Raw genomic sequence first — 16,639 nt, 5'->3', positions numbered from 1 at the left:
TATCGGGGAAGGATGTGTATATTGTTTGTATGTGCTCGGTTTCTGTGCGTGTATTGACTTCGCATGCAGAGACGACGCAACATAAACCTCTGGATTTTCCCTGGTCTCACATTTGAGGATTCGAATAATGATCCGCGCACCACTATTTTAATACGTCATGATAAAGACAACGCTGGATCCAGGCGCTAACAAGTACGTCATCATAACAAAGTGCATAGACTAGAACCTGTGCTAACCTGACATAATTGAACTATTTTAAAGAAATATCACAATTATCGTGATATTTTTCTCTAGATATCTGATTTGGATGATAATAAAGATATTGACTGGCTCTTCTTTCGGGGAACATCAAATATATTGCCCTTAACAGATCTATATTGCCCTCGTCTAAAGACTCGGGCAATATTATTCTTTTGCTGACATTTCCATGTATTTGATGTTCCCCTCAAGCCAGTCAATATTACATGTTTATAAATATTCAATCGGCATCATTATCCCCATTTTTATGGTGCTGGTAAGGACAGCATGTACAGCGACAAACTTAACAGGGGCAGTGTCAGGGGACTGGTATAGCGGGGAGGGGGGCGACCTGATAATTTCCTCAGATAAATTACAGACGTAAGAATTACACGATTTACTTATACCTAGTCTGCAGGCACAAACCCTGATTGAAACTTTGATCTACAAGTGAGTGTCGATCCATACAAAGACTAGCACATATAAAACTTGCTGGCCTTTAGTGTACACGAGGCACCATAGACTTCACATTCAGACTCCTTACTCAAACGAAAGGTTTGCACATATACTTCTATTTGCTATGCTCCTCTTTCTTCAAGTATTTCTTCTTTTTATCCCCCTCCTTCCTTCCTTTTCTGCTCCCCTACCTCTTTACCTGTTCAAATTAGCATGTCAAACTATCCTTGTTGGCGCCTGAATGAATAGGGTCTTAATTTATGCAGATTTAATTGCGTCCCATCGGTCGTTAAGAAATTACTAATTAAACGGATCTTATATAACGGAGTTGGTATATATGGCGGTCATCGAAGGGTTATAGTCTGTGTTTTCTGTGCGTAATGAATGACATAAAACTAGAAATGGCACTATAATCAATCGTTGCTCGGAGATAGGTATAGGCACTCTTGATCAAGGTATAAAAATGAGTTGTGGATGAAAGAACAGCTTCTACGCTGTGCCCATCCTTTTCTTTTCTTCGTAATTTTTTCTTCTAGTTTTTATATTCTATTCAATTCAATTCTATTTAATTTCAATATCAAATAATGTCAACCAAAATTTCGCACTTTGGGTTATAAGGTCTAAAGATCGTTAATTTGTATGTTTAAATAAATTGTAACTTCCTTGTCTCCCATGTTTGTGCTTGTTTTTGTTACACAATAAATATTTCATACGATTGTTATCAACACCATTGCCACTGTCATATAGTTTGTCATTTTATTGTCTCATTTTGAACAAGAGTTGTATATTTTATGTATGAATGATTAGACAACCATATATTTTTTAATTTCACTATTTCTTTTTTATCGTTGTTTCGTTTCAGCCTCCTGTGTTTACTGTCACATGATTACTTTACATTTTATTTGAATTCTGTCACACGTACGGGGATCTCTTAAAAAACAAGCGTTTCTGTGTATAATGGAGAAAAAACAAGTATATAAAAAACAAGAATAAGTGAATGAATGATTGAGTGAGTGATTTAATTAATAATTGAATACATATATAGATGAATATGGAGGTAACTAAATAAGTAAAGCTATTATGCTCATTTCATTATCTATATTTGAATTTAATTAGTTTTATGATTGTGTTGACTATGCCTTTGAGTTCTAAACTATATGAGAAAAAAATTCAATAACAGATATGGAATGATTATATCCTATCGTGCAGCGACCTTTACAAGATATTTTCATAGTTCATCCTACCTTGGAGTTCTAATCCAATTCACACATCAATTCGCTGACCCAAAGGTCTGCGGTTCCGACCAGCTTTCAGGTGGATCAGCGCACATCAAAGGCACTAGTACCGCTAATTATGAACATAGCAAGGTCGATATATAGGGATAAATGCTTTATTATGTTTATTGGAGAGGAGTTTAACGGAGAGACAGTGTAAGTAAGATGGGGGGGGGGTTGAGTAAGCAAACGTGTACATGGATAAGAATGATGGAAGAAATGGAAATAGGGGGGGGGGGGACGAGAGCGGGGCTGTAAGGGGTGGGGTCGAGTAAGCAAGTCGCTTACATAATACGTATACACGGATGATGAATTAAAGCAGAGAAATTTGTCCTGGTAGACCTTTGAATAAACCTGAGAAGATTTATACAGGCAGCACCGCAATTTTTATGACAAACATTATTTGCATCTAAAAATTCACTTTCGCACTGTTGATGGAGAAATATAATTATGCTCCACAGGAGCTACATGATTTGCAGAAAGAAGTCTTCACTTTATTGGAGAGTGATTTTTTCTTAAATTCCAGCCGAAATGTGTTAAATCGCAAAGTCGCTCGTTTATACGTTGCGCCAAGAAATCTGGGATCTGCATGCTCTTGAGTTTGATCATTATAACTTCCTCGTATTGATCATCATATGCACTCTGAGATGGTACTGTATCACTCTCTTCCAACGCTGTGGTGGATACATCTGATAAACTTCTTCAACAACCGACTGCGAACTGTCGCCACTTCTACTGCCAGCAAGGCCCAGTGGCATCGCACGCACATCGTCCGCTTCTCCGCCCCCGGGTGCGCGACCGTTTAAACTATGCCGCCACTGCCTCATTAATGATCCACCATCTCTCAACAATATATCCACTCCTTACTAAGCACATTTTCTTTTCTCATCAGAAGCTACGTTTGAACCGCATGTTTTCATTCGATTGAAAAGAAAACGTTTATCTCCGGATTTACAACAAATGTCGTTTTGACTATCATTATGATTTTATCAACCTAGAAATTATACTTCGGTAGAAAGGAGAGAGAGGGAGATTCCGCCCTCTGTCGGGTCACGACACTTTCGTCGGGAAGCTGTCAGAAAGCCGGCTGTTCATACATCGTCAGGGGTCCCACCAATCGCATCCACCTTGTTGACATCTCCTTGCCTGAACATAATATGTTAGTTGGAAGGGAGTGAGAATTGGAAACTATTTCGTTGTTGTGTTTTTGGTGCGATACGAGACCTAGGACCAGAGGGATTCGCTTCCCTGATACCACTTACTCCTGAAAAGCAGTTGTAACACGTCGTCGGTGTTGAAACTCTGTCTTGGATCATTATAGGACTTAGAACTGGTATTCAGCTAGAGGATATTGTCCCGCGGAGGCTTCTATGATCGAGCTGGTTAGTTCTATTTTTTTTCTTATATTCAAATGCGATTATGTAATATGTTGCAAGGGTTAACGCGATTTTTTTTAAAATTTACTTGAACTTGTCCGCCACATTCTGTATGGATGGTATTGTTCGAGTGTTTTAACATTCAACGAATAATACTCACTTTGGAGCAGCAAAGTAAAAACGAGGTAAGAACTGGAATCTCCCTCATCTTTCGTGAGTTTAAAAAAAATATAGTGAAAGGCCTATAGGTCCTACATGTAATGCAGAGGTGAGGTGAGTTTACCACAACTCATTCCATTGTCTCCTTCAGAATATGTTGTCTACTAATGTAATTACTCGGACTATAGACCCTAATATTTGTCTAACTTCATTGAACTGTATTTACAGGGGCAGAAAGTATGCATTTTGTGACCGTATATGTATTCCAACATTGTTTCGTTCAACAAGGAAATGTTAAGCTGGTTGTTTAAGTGTAATGATGATAAAAAAGGGGAAAATATTTTCCTGTGTTACACTTATACAACGAAAGTTATTCTTACATGTTGCATTTGCTGTCAGTGACGATTAGACAAAGATGAAATTCGTGATTAAGGAATCGCCAAAAAATATTTTCATTAACATCGGTCCATTTTTACGGGCGTAATCCTTGACAGGACGGATTTTTCCCCTTCGTCATGAAATATTTCTTCATGTTTCATATCTCGCCTCTTTCACCCCTATGAATACAGCTGATAAGTGGTATTCCTCGTCAACCTGCGAAAACAGGTGTAAGGCTGGATAATTTCTCACATCGTTTTCTTCAATCCATTGTAGTCTGCTCCAATCGTTGAAATTTTTATTTTCTCTGCAACAGTTAGACTGACACGTACATGATTATTTAAACTGTGATAATAATACACTGCAAAAACTCTGGTGTTGATTTAAAACCAGCCCGGAATCTGTGTATGTCCACACCAGAGAAGTGTTAAACAACACCAATTTCGTTTGGTCTAACACCAAATAGGTGTTTATACAACACCAACTAGTATCCAAAGAGCACCGGTTCGATTCCAAACTGGTGTTGTTTCAATACTTCTCTGGTGTGGACATATATAGATTCCGGGCTGTGTTACATCAACACCGGAGTTTTTGCAGTGTAGCCTAGAGAGAGAGAGAGAGAGAGAGAGAGAGAGAGAGGGGGGGGGTGTCGGAGAGTTCTAAGGTAATTATTCGAATAATTTTGATACATGAATTATTACAAGAACGTATTGGTAATTGTTTACATCGTTTTCACTTGCAGATAAGAAAAGCGAAATATGATCCAGCAGGTATAATAATCAGATATTCTTAAACGAATACGTCTTCGTGCTGGTCTGGACAGAGCTTTTTGCACTTCAGACTGCTCTCTCGCTATATACATATGCAATTTTTGTCAATTTTTAGTTTTACTTCTTGAATTTCGCTCTTCAATGAAATTCAAATAAGCATCATGTTATGGTGAAGAGCCTCTTTAATCTACATCAAAATTGATATCAGGAAAGCCATAATCCGTCTTGGACCATTAAGAATAATGGAATAGCGCCAAGAATAATGATAATGATAATGGAAATGTCTCATTGGGCGCACAAATCGTCCAGAGACGCTAATGGCGCTAGCTCAGCAACAGTTCCTTTGGATATTCCAGATACATACATGTATAAACAATTAACTACAATTACGTCGAAATTTTACTTAGTGCGTGCAGCCAGATCCCAGATTGACCGTCGGCGTCGAAATACTTCCATGACTTCATGCTTCAAAGATTGCACTGCCATTCTGATCAATGTCACTTTTTAGAAACTGTGCCCGATAGCTTAAGGCATGCTTGAAGCAGTTTACCAAGCTCTCTGACTATACAAACTGCATTATCAAGGTAATTCAATTGAAGGGGTGAATAGGATGCCTTCTTCTCCCCTCCTTCACCTTCTAATTGTGAAGTACGTGGACTTGTTGAGATTCTTTATTCCTTGTTGTCGAACGAGTCGGGGATATCCTTTCTCCAAACATACCAGGCCTCTCCACGTCTCACCCCGATCCCTCACGACGTAATTGCACCCAATTCCGTAATGAGCATCATGATGGTGAGACCAAGGTACATGTATAAAGCCGGCCACAGGGTTAGTGGGTTAACGATTCTTGTCAAGCGGTACTGCCGTACAGATGATTCCTTTCTTATTATTAGATTGTGATCTCAACCCAGAAATATAATCCCATTTCGTCTACGATGTCTCATAATTATACTTTAAAAAAAATTAAATCAAGGATTCGCGTGATTTTTTTTACCTATGCGTATATTTGGGATTTGTGTCATCGGCCTATCTCTACATGAATAATCGAATGAATTTCTTAAGAAAAACCGTGAAAAATTTAAGTTGAATCAAAATGATGATGATGATCATCATCATTTGATATTACATGTAACTAATAGGAAGGGCATCATGGGCTCTTACATGTTTTATGGCGATGCATTTAGAATATGCCTACATGCGTTCTAATTATTATGTATTGTAGGATACAATCACCACCGACACCATCACCCCCACCCCAACACCACTATCACCACCACTACACCACCACCACCACCACACCACCACCACCACCGTCATCACCACCATCACCGCCATTATCACCATCACCGCCATTACCAACACCATCACCACCACCACACCACCGCCATCACCACCACCACCATTTATATATTTTATATCACAGTAAATGGAGTACAGATGCTTCAAACATTCTAATGGTTCTGCAATTTCAGGCGGTGCTTCCATTTTTACAGAACAGAATGTATGGCCAGCGAAATATTACTCTTCAGCTACTATCCCCGTCCATATCCCCCTCCTCCACTCTACTTCATCAGAGTTCGCACCCCACCCCCTCTCCTCAACCTGAATCTCCTTACCCCTTTCACTTAAACCATGGAGCGCACACTATGCGATCCGATGGGATCTTTTAATAAATTGCATTTTGTGATAAATGTGAAAGTTCCAAACAGTAAAACTATTTCATTTGAAATTCGGCATAATGTAAGGAATTATAAAATCCAGGGATAAAATCATGATTTTGCTTTGCTGCAAGCTCGTGGTCGAAGTAAAGTAAAAAGTCGGCTTCAAATCGCAACCTATGATGACGTCATTACGATTTGGATTTGACTCTGCTGGTATTCCTGTACAGACTTATAATAATAATATATGGTATTTATATTGCGCACATATCCACCTTGTTAGGTGCTCAAGGCGCTCCTATATTACCCGGCTAAGCTAGGCGTTCATAGCGCACACAACTTTTTAAAGAATTACTTTCTACCGGTACCCATTTACCTCACCTGAGTTGAGTGCAGCACATTGTGGATCAGTTTCTTGCTGAAAGAAATTACGCCATGGCTGGGATTCGAACCCACGACCTACGACTACAGGGAAGCTCGAACTAGACTGAATTTCTATTTCAGTAGTCCTACCTCTATTCTTATCTCTGATCGATATTATTTTATCGGTTGGAATGCTCATATCAAATGTTATATTACAATTTCTTTGACATTCGGATCGCAACGAATCGCGAAGTGTACGCCTGGCTTGACTAGTTTATAAGGTGTGATTATTGTCACGGCTTATGTTATGAGTTCGTTAATGTTTTTCACACATTCGAGACCGAGATCGATATTCAGGGTTGAAGCTGTGACAGCTCTTACTGTCAACGACCGTAAACATTCGATTGGAAACTCCATTGTATCATGACGAGTATCTATCATGGCTATTGTGTGATTTTCAGAGAAAAGAAACTGTTTGGATATTTATTGTTATTTATTTATTTCAAGTGTTATCGTCTCTGTAGTTCGGGGAGCACTGAACTGATGATACTTCACCAGCTTTCTTTCGAAATAAATATTTACAAAACAGTTACTATAATTGGATTCAATGCAATAGAACTATAAAAAATACACAATCACAAGCAGTCGTAAGACTGAAATATGCGACTGTTTACAAATAGAATCGTACATTAAAAATATCAAGTAAACGGTATAAGTAAATATTCAAATACAATATACAAATTCAAACAAACCATAAATGCATTATATTGATGAAACTTGACAGAAATTACACCATTAAACGATGCAATCTTTTCAGATATTTCTTTTAGAAGGTTATCATTGAGAAAAAAATCTAATAAATAAATTTTCTACTACGATAGGCTTTTAGTAAATAAGAGGACTTCAGCTGTTACGATTGATTTTTTTTCACCAAAATTGAATTTTGTTTTTTTTTACTCATTCATCATGGCAGAACCAACTCTTAAACCTATCCTTAACATGCTTAATGATTTTCTTGTTTTCTTTATGTATAATTAACACCAGGCTCAGTTATCTGTGAGCAAGAAAAACAACAACTTGTATATTAATTTGCTGTATATTCGAGCCAAATGCGCCAAAGTCTGGCAAACTCTGTTCATTACACGTCCGCATCTCGATATTCATTGTTTAGTTTGTTTTATTCATGTTATTTGCCTCGTTGGAATAAGATCAGTAGACTTAACTCTTCCCTGCACATAACAAAGAGTTGATTGCTTCCAAAGATTAAGGGTGTGATTGGGTTTCGCATTTTCAAACCCTTTTGCAATAGGTGTCGACGAGTTCCAATCGATACGGACCGTGCCTCGTACAGATTTGAAGTACCGCTGGTGTTTTGAGACTGTCGTGACGGATGAAGGGGGTCCAACAGATCTGGGTATCATCTTACAAAATAGTTGAGATTGATCCGATCAGCGTCAACCAGGGTCCCGTTGCAGAAAGAGTTGCAATCAATCGCAACTCTAAAATATCAAGCGCAACTTGATTTTCAACCAATCAACAGCGCGCATTTGGGACTTGCGATTGATTTTTTGACTTGCGTTTAAACGCAACTCTTTCTGCAACGGACCCTAGATGGAAATCCATCATTTTCATAATCTTTTTTCCCCACATGAAATTTGCTTAATGTTTTTTGTAAAGAAAGGGGAAGCACAATAAATGGTCAAGAAAACGATTTATGTGTGAGTATACATTATATCTAAAAATCATTTTGATTAAACATGCGTTTTAGATGTTGGTGTTGCCGGCTCTCCATATTTGTGATTGATTAGATCAATCACAACTCTTTGTGAGACGAGACCCTTGACGCCACATCATGGCATCATGTACATACCTGATGCCGTAGTTGAGTATGCCTCATGGACTGGAGATAGAGATGCGGCGTTGCAGGATTAGGGAGAACGACGGGGACGGGGAGTCGACTCTCCAATCGACTCGCTAAAATCACTGCTGCATTGCATTGAGTTGCATGGGCGAACGAATCCACAGTTAGATTTGTAATCTCAGTCTGAAATGTACTTTGAAGATTTGTGGAATATGAATATATATATGAATAAATGAATGAATGAATGAATAAATAAGTAAGTAAATAAAGAAAGAAACAAATAGATGAATAAATAATAATGAACTATATTTACTGTACAGATTATGTATTTGTTAGTCTAAATTTTATGTCCTTACTGTAAATCATAAGTCATATTCGACCTTCTAATTCAACATACCACTGAACGTACTATAGAAGGTTTGTTAGTATGCCATGTTTACATTTGGGCAATTGATTATGCGGATGATGCAGATTATACTCTATTTTCAGTGAGCCCGTTGTTAATTAATTCAAGTAGAATTGTAGAAACCATATTCACTGAACATGCTGAAGGTTTACCCAAAGAATTAGGCGCGTTTAGCAAAGATGTGCTGCTAGACCACTTTCCCGTTCTCTGTCATTCGTACGTGACGTATCTATGTCGTAATGACGTCTATTAATATCAGCCGTAATATTCCCCCTTCAGAAAAAAGGGTGGGGAAAGCAAAATCATTAGAAAGCTTCGTCCTGACCGGGATGCATGATGATTTGTTGTATTTTTAAGGGATTGGGCGTCGTGATCTAGTTGTTATGACTCTCGTCTTTTAATCTGAGGGACGTGGGTTCGTTTCCAAGCCATGTCATGTTTTCCTTCAGCAAGAAATTTACTCAGGTGAGGTGAATTGGTATACCTAAAATGAAGAAATAGCTCGAAGAGCACCTAGTCAGCCCAACTATTAAGCCGAGGTAATAATGAAAGCAGGGCGAACATTTTTTGGAACTGAAGCGACTACCCTGGGTAAATATGCGGTTATTTACATTATCATTAGCTTGGAAATCAATAAGTAGTAAAACTTTTATAATAACAAAAGAATGTCCATTAATCTATAAGATTCATTAATGATGATCGTCAATGAATAGTGCAGCCTACGTAATTCCCCGTAATTAATAGGACCTTGAAAATGCAACAATAAGGGTAAACATGCCCTTAACAACATGATTAGCTCGTCAAGCTCGAATCGGTGAATGTAATATTTCTATTCAATAATCCTTGATATATAGATTCATTACCATGTAGTTTTAATTTACTAATGACTATAAACTGTAAAGTAATATCTAACAAAGTGCGAGAGGGTAATCTCTTCCCTTTCATGTATTCGACACTTGCTTCTGTCATGAGCAGGATGCGCATGAGGTCAACTTAAAGAGGAAATAGAACTGGGGGGTGTTTCACAAAGATTAAAGTATGACTTAGAGTCGCACTTAAATGTCTAGTTGCGCATAGTATAAAAGGCATGACAGCATTGGTCAGATCATGCCAAGAGGACGCGCACTACTGCGCATTGATCAATAAGATTGCGCGATGCATATGATGTACGCGTCGACATTTAAGTGCGACCTAAGTCATACTTAAATCTTTGTGAAACACCCCCCAGAACCGAAAGTAAAGAATAATTCGTGAACATGCAGGATCCGTGAAGTGCGAGCTGAAATAAGTTGATTATATTCAGACCTGGACCCCGTCTTACACAGATTTACGATTGATCCAATCAATCGTAACTCTATTGAAATCCATCAGTATCATAATTTTTTTCATGAAATTTCATTTTGCAAAATGTCCTTTGTAAACAAAGGAGAACACACCAAATCGTCAAGAAATCAATTAATTTCTGGATTATATTCATATCTAGATTAAAAAAAAAACAAAAATGCATTTTGCATGTTGACTTTGCTGGCTTTTCATAGTTGCAATTGATCGGATCAATCGCAACTCTTTGTAAGACGGGCCCCAGAAGTGTTGCAGTGTATGATAACGTATCTCGCGTACCAATTAATGAGTGCGCGAAGCGCAAACCTTTTTGTATTTGTCGATTCTTCCTGCGCCCTTTTTCTTAATATTCTATTTTTCTACTTTTGTTCCTTTTCTTTACCCTCTCATCCCCTTAGCTTCTTTTTCTTCATCTTATTCTGTTTATCTTCTTTAGCCCCACTTTTACGCACTTTATGTACTATTTTTTGTTTATATATAAAGTCCTCGATTTTCAGAATAACCCTATATTTAACCATGGTCACGATAGTAGGACCATGGACCTATCCATGGCAGGATCATGTTCTGATCACACACTTCTGGCTAGACAATTTTCACGAAATAAAATAGCTGGGAGGTTTACCTCAATGCTGAGAGCATATATTTCAATTTCAAATGATTTTGCCTTGGAACTAAACCTCTAATCTGAGTTTATGACTTCGTATACGCATGTGACTCTGACAGATTCAATAAAGCGATTGGTACTACAAAACCTATTCTAACTCGTAATACGCCTTTTATAGCTCCACGGTCACTGAATATACCACCCACAGACGGTAAATAAAAACCATGATCCCATCATAGAAAGTATGAGAACATTTTGTATTTAAAGGGAAATTATTAGATATATATATATATTCCCTATTACAATGTCGTTAGGGATATTGCCAATTAAAACGACGAAATACAAATAAAAATAACTGTTCATATACACTGTAGCTTTCAAGTAATTGTATATTTTTTAATGAAAAATTATCATTTTCATAACAGCCCTTTTTATCATTTATTAACAATCATTCTCATCCAAGTTTGATAAAGTTTGAAGTTTCCTAACACAGAGAAACCAAAATCGTCTGTTTGTTTGAAATAGTATTCGATGTAAATCATTGTATTGTTTTGTAGGTTATTTTCTTAATTATTCATCGCATGTAACGTAGTTTGTTATTCATGTTATTCCCTTTATTGGATTCAATATGTTTAGTTATTTCCCCTAATTGATTGAATTCATGTTTAACCCCCCCCCAAAAAAAAAAATGTATGCTCGTATGAAGAACGAATACAATAGTTATTATGTTCACAATCAGGACAATGTCACAATTAATGTGAATACAATGTATTAGATTACAGAGATAATTTATCTAAAAGTATAGGCTTACACGAGTAAATACACAATGAAAATACAGAGGTTCGCCGATATAATTTCAAAGCTTGATTGGTTGCAATACCTTTAAGCTTAATTTGCATCACTTAATATATAGTGAAATAAAGAACATAAAACGGTAAAAAAAAAAGAAAATGTGAAAAAGGAAACCAATTAGAACGGAAAAAAAATACCGCCTTGATATTAAACAATTAAGTATCAAGTTAAAAAGTGTAAAGTTGGAAGTTTGGCTTAGGCCTATATATGACATGAAGATTCAACGAAGTTTGATCGAAGGTTTTTTGGAGAAAAAAAAAACATGTAGGTGCTCTAGATCACCTTTGAAAAATGATGAATAACCTGTTTATTGGGATGGGATTTTCTTTTTGTTTTGACAACAAGCTGCATGGAGACAACAAACACCCATTAGGCTGCTCTTGGGTCGAGGGGTCGCCCTTTTTTGGGAATTGAGGGTGATAACATTTGTGCGCGAAGGAATTTATGAAATCGAAAGGTCTATGAACTTAATTGTGTCAAAGGTCACTGCTTCATTCAGCTCTGGTGGTAGTATTTTCTAGTACGTCAAGACATTGTAGGGTCCATAGTAAAAACGATTCCACGACATTAGCTACGGCGACAATTGCTCCACCATACATTCCACACACAAATTGAATGGACAACTTAAACCCTGGATTTAAAAAATACACCCTATCTTAAATCCAGCCCCAAAACTTTCATAAAACCCTATCTGGCTATCGCAACCCTAACCATATTGTCGTCGGAACAAATGTCGCGTCGCCTTTAAAAACAACGGCTATAACACGCATAACGTGGCGTGAAATTGATTTTTTTATACACTGACGTGCTACCGATTGCCGAATTGAACATGAACCATATCAAATATAAAATTTAATTTCGAAAATGGATTTTAAAAATCTTTTAACTTATTAACTTTCAAATTGAAAACAAATTAAACATTCAAAAGTCTGTTCTTATCATGCCATAAAAAGCGATTATTTGAAAATGCATGTTTGTTTTTTAATTTTCCTAGAATGTATCAATATATATGAACAATTAGATCACTTGATATAGTGTTAGGGATTATGTGGGGAATGTATTAGAATATTTGTTAAACTGCATGGTATAATAAAATTGAAAAAAATTCAAGTTTTAAATAAAAAGAAAACTTTTTATAGAAGATTTAAAAGCAACAAACTGATGAAACTAATGATCCGTATTTTTATTTTTATGATCACATGCACATCACGTCTGCATCTTTCTGGATTCATTAAATATATAAAAAAAATATAATGTCAACGAATTATTTTTTTCCGAAGTGAAAAAGTGACGGAAAAGATATCTATCCATGTCATGTATTACACAGTAAAAACAGTGTTTACAATTTTTCCATACAACGTTCTTAATCATATGAACCATTAGAGTAGCTTTTAAAGAGTGTAAACGAGAAAATCTTAAACAATAAATCTGATGTTGTAATACCTAACTTTCAATAAATGAAACATAGTTGTTTTAACTTTCAAACAACCACTAGCTGCTAGGTTCATATAACATTTGATGTTGTGTAAAATGATGAACAGCGTTTTTACTGGGTAGTTCGTTGTACGATATTGCACTCTAAATCATTGAGTAAAATTTACCCAATATTGGATAGAAAGGGAACATGCATGTTTGCTGGGTATTTTTTTTACCCCATATTGGGCTATTACAACGCAACGTTGCGTAAAATTTAACAAATATTTGGTATCTTTTACCCAACCAACATGCTTGTTCCCCTTTACCCAATATTGGGTAAACCTCCACGAGTGTGGGGACTGATAATAGAGAGCAAGTGTTGTCTATTTGCTGTAATGCCATCATTGGGCACTTCGCCTGTAGATTCACAGTATGATACCATCCTCTTCAAGTCCTTTTCAACCCAAACCTGTGATGCGATGGCACGTTTTTCAAATTGATTCAATCATTCGCATCCAATTTGGAATAGCGACACTGATTAAAAAAAAAAAAATGTGGGTCACTTTTATTGCAATCACCCGGGATTGATATCAGTTCAGTTTCGTTTTTTAAAGATATTTTCCCCATTTCCAACAAACCAGTTGGCCTACATCTTACGGAAATATTATAAGAATTAACAGTATTGAAGCAGGAAACAAACACGCAAGACAATGTATTGCATAAACTGTATATATCAGTGTAAAAAATAATGGGTAAAATTTTAGCCAGCACGAGGGTATTTTGTCCAACCAATTTGGGGCAGTCCGGTGTTGGTGTTAGTGTTGGCGTTGGAAGCAAATTTGGATTGCATTTCCTAGAGATGCGACTTTTCGGGACCATCTTTATTTTATGTTCGGTGTTGTACTCAATACATGTAATAAAAAAATGAGCTAACACCCAACACTAAAAGATCAACACTTTAACTTGAAATCACACATTGGTAGACCTATCGATGCATACCGGGAGAATGTCGTGGCAATATGACCACGCCCACCTTCCATTAATGCTCACACTCAAGTTTCCCATGGTATTGGCTACAGAAACCTTTTACTTCTGTTTACGCGTTGAAAATCCATCTTTTAGAATAATTTTATTATTATGGACGTTTCCATGATCTAATTACTTACTTATTACTTCCCTATCATTCACCTTGAACGGCATTCTCTGTACTTCATTGAGCTGCCAGTCAAGTCTGAGCGGTTAAATATATATAATTAAGCCCTCATTTGGAGTTTATGGCCAAATGATGGGCTGTTTCAGCTGATGTGAGGGTTAATTACTTAATCACAATCAGCTTTTTGCTCGACAGCTAGAACATGGCTATGATAAACGTGTTTAAAATTGCAAGACTGTCGGAGATGGTAGTTCGTTGACATCATGACTCGGGAGAAAAAACAATGTTCGGAAAAAGTAAGCATAAACGGTTAAAAAATAGTACGTTGTTTAAACTTGTCACTCTAAAAAACACGTTGTTTGAACTTTTTTTTATATAATTGCTTAAACTTTTTTAAACAACTTGTTAAAAACAGTTGTTTAAAATTTTAAACAGTAGTTGTATAACGTACTTAAAATGTTAAAACAGCGTATATACAGTGATATTTTTTTTATTCAGCACATAACATCATGGTTGAAATAATGTGAACGTATTTGTTCAGACTTAATAATGCAGTTTACAGCATTAATGAATCCACATTCTACATGTAAGCTTTTTATTCTTATTATGGTAAACGTGTAGTAGATATATAATGGAAGGGTATATGTAGGTTCACTTTAATAACAGAAAATGATTTTGTTTTGTAGAAGTTATATATTTATTAGTGATTGGTGGTGATTTTTCCCTGATTGCTTAGAAAGCATGAATGCTTACAAGCATCTATTTATTTAGAAAAAAATAATACCGTACGGAATGTACAGCGCCCCTGCTACTGTACATGGCGGAATGCTACAGTAAAGTCATATATATATATATGTATATATTACAACCCTGTAAATCTGGTACTTACTTTCATCTCATAATGAAGCATATTATATTTGGAATTAATTCGTGAAGGCGCCATTTAAATGAGGGGCCAACTTTCATTGCCTTAAAGGCCATATCCATGATCCTATAACGAGATATGTACTGTAACTCAGCTAAACATAGTAACTATTATCCATTATGACGTCATGGAATAACGGGACTCCGTTATAAAAGGATTATATCCCGCAATTAGCATCCTCATACCCTACTCGGTGTCAGTAGTATTCTCTTTAATCCGATACTGACTGCGGGTATTTGCGGTATCGGTGGGGGCAGATATATCGGATTATCGACCGGGTTTTGAGCGATCATCGCCTATGTCAACGGGCGGGTTTTAACGCATGAATTATTAATTAATTTGAATAATAGGATAGGTGTGAGAGGGGGCGCGGTGTGTCTACATGTTGTATTGTAAGAGGTGGCGCATGAATTGTAATGATTGGTATTGTTCAACCCCTGGAGGCTATATGTTCCCATTGTGTCGGGTATCAATTGCAACAAAGGTGTGGAAATTGGGACGTTATTGAAGTTATCACAATGGTGAAAAGAGTTGAAATAGTTTCTTTGTGAGACGCGTCGTGTCCTCTCCAGCTTCGGAATGCGCAGAAGTTATTATCAAATTACTATACTAGTGTGTAATTGAGTTTTCATAGATGTGTATCAGTCAGATATGATTATTCACGTTTGGGTCAGACCCTTATCGTTACTATAAGAAAGGAGGGACAGGAGCGGGAGAGAGGAAAGAGGGGGGGGGGGGGGGGTGGGCTAAATGTTCTGCTGACCCTTATTCAATCAACCTACTTCTTCCACTTAAAGGGAAGGTCCGGGCTGAAAATATTTATATCTTAATACATAGAGTAGCATTCACTGAGCAAAATGCCGAAAATTTCATCAAAATCGGATAACAAATAAAAAAGTTATTGTAGTTTAAAGCTTAGCAATATTTTGTGGAAGCAGTCGTCATTAATATTCATTGCGTGGGCTGATACTTGTGTGAATAATATGTCTCCCTTATAATTAAATAAGTTGCAGCAATAAATATCTAATGCACTAAATAAGTTGTCATTCCAATTTTTCTAGTTCTTCGGGGAAAAAAATGAATAAATTTAATTTCATATAATAAAATACAAAAGAACAAGTGGAGATGTGACATCATCAGCCCACCTAATGAATATTCATGACGAAAGTTTTCACAAAATATTGCTAAACTTTAAAATTCAATAACTTTGTTATTTGTAATCCGATTTTGATGAAATTTTCGGCATTTTGCTCAGTGAACTTTCAGCCCGGACCATCCCTTTAAGTCCTATCTGACCTCCTATTATCCCGACTCCCATAAACACGTTGCTGAGATCCACATGATAAAGTTGAAATGCTGCCCCAAAAGTGTAATTTGTGTTCACTCATGCATTAAAGTTCAATTTAGTAA

The sequence above is a fragment of the Lytechinus variegatus genome, chromosome 16, assembly GCF_018143015.1.
Source record: "Lytechinus variegatus isolate NC3 chromosome 16, Lvar_3.0, whole genome shotgun sequence".
NCBI lineage: Eukaryota > Metazoa > Echinodermata > Echinoidea > Temnopleuroida > Toxopneustidae > Lytechinus > Lytechinus variegatus.
Note: the sequence above shows the minus strand (reverse complement) of the source record.